Genomic DNA, 6911 nt, shown 5'->3' with positions numbered 1-6911 from the left:
AAATTTACACCTAGTGACGTGGTAAAGACAGTCTAGGTGTAAAAGAAGAAGACGTGGGCTGACCTTATCGGTTCGTTACCCATAGGTGATGCAACACCAACACACAAAGGCGGTTAAGGCACGTGCATGAAAAGTGGTATCAATAGGACATGTAGTAATGGCATATTGAGCACCACTTCATAGGAGAAATTGGCAGATAACGTGCGTGATGGGGCGGTTAACTCCTAAGGTATATAAAGAGAGAAAACTGCCAATCTTTCTTGTTCACTGGTTTTTAGGAAGGTGGATACCTTTGAGTCTACGGCAAGCTCTCTAAAAGTTGTTATTGACCAGTATCTGGCTTCGATCGGTAAACTTTCATTTCACATAGCTACTTGATAGTTCGATAAGCCAAAGAAAGATAGGAATGCTTTCTCCCAGTTTAGTTTCTTTTATTTGAAACATCGGGGTGTTCCCGGGCCTTATTAGGTGCGTCAACTGCTTTGTTCTTATGTTTAAGGGGGGCGGTCCTTCTCAACTTCGAGTTTTCCAGTTTCTTGGGGAGATTTCAAGTGAAGGACAAAAAACAAATCAAATAAACTCCAATCACAATGCAACTCTTATTTTTCATTTTATGCTTTTTCTTTCCACTATTTAGAATTAGAGATGGAGTAGAACTCTTGTGTTCACTTCCTTTGAATTTCAGTCTATAGAGTCTATCCATTAGACATTAGTGATTTGTATTCATAACCATCTTTTGAGGAATATACCACCATTTATTCCCTTATTCACTGATGGTTTTTGTAATTCAAAAAGTCCCTAGAGCTATCGGGACAAGAGGAGAGCCCAAGTCGCTTGGTAGAAGTCAGATTCATTATTGAATCTAATAAAAAAGGATTCTGGAATGCCCGCGCACATACTAATACGGTTAGCTGACCGTGACATAGGGAGAACTGTGGCTCAGAGGGGCAACGAACATTGAGTCCCCCATAAGTTTCTAGCCCAAATCCAGAGGTTGGTCAATCCTCTGTAGGCCAGCCATTAATAGCGGCCGAAGATGTAGCTAGATAGCTGGAGACCGCCATCCAAACAGCATCATGGCTAATAGTCGAGGACGTATACCAGAGGTTATCCCAATCAATCGATAACAGACTTGATCAGTTCGACCAAATGATGGCACTTATGGTGTCACATACTCGGCCAAATAGCCAGATTAACCTCAACATGGCTTCTTCAAGCTACCCTCCAGGGTTTGGTGAACAGAGCTGAGAAGCAAGAATCACGTTCCAAGAAGGAAATGTTGGAACCGACCAACGTCCATAGGTAACATACATTAATCCTGTGTATCAGTAGAGTTCATGGTACGCACCAGCCAGTAAGGTTGGCCCCTCGACAAGTAATGTCGTGATGAGTTGTTCATGGTATGCGCCTGGCAACTCGATGGTTATAGGGGCTACTCGGTGGTCATCCTTACCAGGCCCATTAAAACCAAGGCCATCAAGGCCGTAGAAGTGGGGATAGGACAACCAGCCCCTGCCAAAGCTTCCCAGACCCTCAAGGGGCAGTTTGGTAGGAAAATGCAATTAACCAAATGGAATACGGTCAGAGGAATCCGATTTTTGCTGTCCCAAAGCCATTAGTGGCCTAGGGTAACCGTATGATGGCTGACAGGGAAGAAATGGTCAGAGTTATTTAGGACCAGATCAACCCTACTTTTCGGCCAATCACACGACCTTTGTACCAGATGTCGTACCCGGAAGACCTACATATGATTGATATAGGAAGGAACTTGAAAATACCCAAATTCTCCAAATTCTCTGAAGAAGATAACATGTCCATAGTAGAGAATATTGTTCATTTTACCATCTAGTGTGGGACTGTAGGGGTAAGTGACCTTATAAAACTGAGGCTATTCCCTAACTCATTGACCGGAGAACCTTCTCATGGTATTGCAATCTATCGGTCAATTCTATTAAGAATTGGGGGAAAATGGAAGATAAGTTTCATCTCCAATTCTATAGGACCGAGCCCACGATATCGGTGTTTGACCTAGTGAGGATGCACTAGGAAAATGGTGAGTCTATTGATGAGTTTTTCAACAGGTTCAAAGCAGCAAAAACCATTTCTTGGTTAACTTACAAGAAGGTGAGTTCGCAAAGATGGCCCTCAATGGCTTATCTTTAGAATTAAGAAAGAGGTTTACCGGTTAGGAATTCATGGACTTTAGCCAGTTAGTGGCACAAACCACTTGCTATGAACAAATCTTGAAAGAAGAATAACAGAAACGTTCTTCTATTGCAAATACATACAAAGGAGCAACATACAACCTGACCCTCATGGGTTTTGGCCAGCAAAAATCAGTCAATACTATTGACTGTGAAGTAAATTTGGCTAAAATCATAGAAGGAAAACCATAATGCTTGTAATTTTTTGACCAAACCCCAGGATAGAATGACCACACAAAGAGCTTTTCAACCACGAAGTTACGACTCAAATGTGAAGTATTCATTTGACACCTCCAAGGCTGAGGTCATATTTGATCAGCTTTTGAGAGATAAACAGATCAAGTTATCCGAGGGGCACCAACTACCTCCAGCTGTAGACCTCAAGGATGAGAAATACTGTAAATGGCATAACATAGATTCTCATTTAACTGGTAGTTGTATTGCCTTATGTAATGCCATACAGAAAGCTATAAACGATGACTGTTTGAAGTTCTTTGAGAATGACAAAGGCGTAATGATGGTCGATGAGGACTAGTTCCCTACGGTCAACATGGTGAATGTTGATCTCTCAGGTCTACTATCTCGACCATAAGCAGTCCCTAGAAGAGAAAGATCAAGTCTGAGGCCACATGTTGCGCGTTTAGCTCTAGCCAAGTTAGGAGACTTTGTTGAGTTACAACCTCTAAGGGCAAACCCAAGGCCAAAGGTTGATCTGAGAGATGACTGAGGCAAGAAGGTTGTATCAGAACGAGGGAGGCCACCAGATGAGCCATTAGTCTTACAAAAAAATTAAAAGACCTGTAAACCCAAAAACGGGATGAGAAGTCAGGAAGCTCAGACCCACAACTGGGAGAAAGGTTCCAATGGAGTGTCTATCGCTATTACAAATGCTTGATTGAGGAGACCCCTCATTCAACCCAAGGGCAACATGGGGACCCTTGGAGTCCTAAGGCAATTTCCAATGGTAAATAGTCAGACATCGGCCTTATAGCCCATACTGTTGACCCGGTCAAGGGGAGCCCTGAGAGAATTCAACCAGGGCCAGACGCAAAAAGGAGACTAGATTTTGGACATGACATGAAACTAGAACATTGGCCTCATCAATGACAGGCCAAAGAAGGCCGCATGTCAGTGAAGGATAGAGTAGAACATTCCCCATCCAAAAGGCTAGGAAAGGAGCAAATCCCGGTGAGGGAGTGCCTAAGACATTCTTTGGCTAGGGGGCCTCTTCGAGACCGTCTCTAAATCCACAAGCTAGGAAATGGAGGCTGACTAAGAAACCCATATTTGCGAATGGTATGGCCAAAGGCGGATCACACTTATCATTGGCATATAGCTAGGCATCCTAAGTTCCCTTTCGATGAAGGGCAAGGTATGACTAGGACCTAGAAAAGAAGATGGTTATCTGAAGGGAGGGGGGTCATCACGGTCACGTACCCAAAGCTATAAAGAGCAAGGGGAAAGGAAAGAAGCTACACCAATGATGGTCGTTACAATGCAGCAACCCGATAAAGAATAGGAATCCTAGCCCAAAGCACAAGAAGCACCGACCAAGTTGAAAGTTTGCCCAGACACTCAAGGGTAGCGTGAAGGATTCAACGCTAACACAAAGCAAGCGGTCAGTTCAGAAGTTGACATCGAAGTGTCTGACATAAGAATAGAAAGCAGCAGAGATTTCGGAGAATTTGTCAGCATGATGTTTGGATCAGTGGAGGCTCAAGTACCCATCAACATGGTGTACATACTACCTAAAGTGTTCCATAATCACCCAGTTCACATAAAGGAGCTTGACTATGATAATGAGGAATAACTTCCAAACATTTTAGGGGTAGATTTAGTTACCGAATTCACGGATAAACTAGAAATCAGTCCAAGAAAGAAAGAAAACCAAAGCCATCCACTTCCAGAGCGAACACAAGAGATGGCCAAAGCCTTGTTTGACCGACCAACCAAGGAAATAACCCAACACCTAAAGCCACTCTATGTTACCATGAATATGGATGGAAAACATGTTAGATATGCTAGTCGATTCATCCTCCAAACATCAAATCCTATTATTAATGGATGGCCATGCGGGTTACAACCTAATATTCATAGCTGAGAATGACGTACCAAAAATGGAATTCCGATGCCTAGGGGCATTAGGAACCTATGAATGAGTAGTAATGCCTAACCGTGCTTGTTGTCTTGTTCCAGAGAGCTCAATCTAGAGTGAGCTAATTCCGGGGATAAGCCTAAGTACGTGGGATGATTAAAATGGTCCACGAGGAATGTAAACCTACGGTATTTTGGTTCCAAACCTCAAATTGGACAATTAAAGAGGTCTTTAGATGTTAAGAATTTACATAATCCACACATACTTTCGGCCAACTGATGGCGTCGTAAGGTGGATTATGAGGGGCAATTATTGGCGTCAAAATTCAAAGTTTACACCTAGTGACGTGGCAAAGGCAATTTGGGTGTAAAAGAAGAAGACGGGGGCTGACTGTATCGGTCCGTTACCCATAGGTGATGCAACACCAGCACACAAGGGTGGTTAAGGCACGTGCATGAAAAGTGGTATCAGCAGGACAGGTGCCAATGGCATATTAGAGCACCACTTCATTGGAGAAATGGGCAGATAACGTGCGTGATGTGGTGGTTAACTCCTAAAGTATATAAAGAGAGAAAACCGGCCAAGCGAAGGACAAAAAACAAATCAAACAAATCCCAATCACAATGCAACTCTTTATTTCATTTTATGCTTTTTCTTTCCACTATTTAGAATTAGAGATGGATAAAACTCTTGTGTTCACTTCCTTTGGATTTCAGTCTACAGAGTCTATCCATTAGACTCTAGTGATTTTTATTCAGAACTATCTTTTGAGGAATATACCACCATTTATTCCCTCATTCACTGACAGTTTTGGCAATTCAAAAAGTCCCTAGCCTGAAGCTATCAGGGCAAGAGAAGAGCCAAAGTCACATGGTAGAAGTCAGATTCATTGTTAAATCTAGTCAAGAAGGATTCTAGCACACTTGCCCACATACTAATACAATTAACTGACCGTGACATAGGGAGGATTTTGTGACCAAACAGAATGGGATTGCTTTTTTAGTCTCTGAGTCATTACTTTTAGTGTGATTGTTTGACACAAAATGATAAAACAAAATTATTTATTTATTTTTTTAATAAAAATCTGTTCCATTTGATCTTGATTCAAAGAGAAGTTTTGATAAGATCTCTCTTTCAAGATTAGGAAGGTTAGATAAGATCTCTGTCATGATAAGGAAGAGTAGGTAAGATCTCTCTCTAGTGCTCTTAATCATTAAAGTTTACCATCAACTAGTCTTTAATATTCTGAAGATCCTGTCAGTGCTCACCCCATGATGATCAATAGTGATCTGTTTACCTATGGTTTAAGATAATGGAAGGATTCGGTCTTGACCCATACTGATCCGATCCTGATTTGGATCGGCCTGAATCGGATAGGAATACCTCTTATTTTTATTTAAAAAATGGTTTCTTTTTTAAACCTTCTATCCTTCATACTCATCGATCCACCGATATGGTATTGATCAAGAACAAGGATTGACATTGGTTGGCAATAATCTGATCCATCTTATTCAGACCATGTTTCAGAATCCGGATCGGATGGATTGAATCAGAATCGGCCTTGAATCAATCCATTCTTGGCCAATACCGTATTAGTAGATGAGTACGGGGGAAGGGTAAAATCGTTCAAAAATGACTTTTTAATAAAAAGTAGGGCTATTTCTGTCCATCCCAACCGATCTTATGAATTGATATCGGATTGATATCAGCCTTGATGATTCATTCCAATACGGAGTTTTCAAACCTTGATTCAGGCCCATCCGGACCAATTCCTTAAACTAGGGGTGTCAGTGGGCCGGGTTGGGCTCGGTTTAAAAAAACCCAATCCAACCCTATGGTCTCTTAATTCAACCCAATCCCAACCCAACCCTAGGTCGGGCTAGGATATCTCAACCCAGGCCCAACCCTATTGGGTTTAGCCCAACCCAAACCAGCCTGATTGGGCTGAGTTTAACCCAATCTAGTCCAACTCAATACTATCAGTTACTTGATTGTTTGATCTTGATGCATTGCAAAGGCCAAAGACCAAAGTTTTCGTATATGTGTAGATTGTGGAAAATGAAAGATATTTTTTTATAAGTACCCATTAATAATTATTAGCATATTTATATGATTACATACTTAATAAACATGGTTGGGTTGGGTTGAGACCTCAACCCTAGCCCAACCCAACCCTACCTCGGTCCTGAAAATCTCAACCCTAACCCACCCTATGGGCTGAAATTCAGCCCAAGCCCTATTTGGGCTCAGGGCGGGCTAGGGCTTGTTCGGGTTGACCGGATACCTTAAACCATACTTTCCCCTTTTCAACTTCAAGAACTAGCAGTTGTATTAGTTGAGGATACTACATCAATCCTCCCACGCCTACGGCCTACGCCCACGCCTACGCCCACACCCCAATCATCTGATCATCTTCTTCATCGATGGCAGGTTTCATTAAGGACTCTGGGTAAATAGGTGAGGCTTCTAAGTTAATTGGCGCATGACACTCCAATCAAAGTATAGTTATTAGTGTCACCACTGTTTGTGATATTTTTTGGTAGTTTCAAGATAGATCACAATTCATTTTAATAGTTTTTACCTTTTAAACCATCTGTTCCAGGCAAGGATTA

Source organism: Macadamia integrifolia, chromosome 1 (genome assembly GCF_013358625.1).
Source record: "Macadamia integrifolia cultivar HAES 741 chromosome 1, SCU_Mint_v3, whole genome shotgun sequence".
Taxonomy (NCBI): Eukaryota; Viridiplantae; Streptophyta; class Magnoliopsida; order Proteales; family Proteaceae; genus Macadamia; species Macadamia integrifolia.
Note: the sequence above shows the minus strand (reverse complement) of the source record.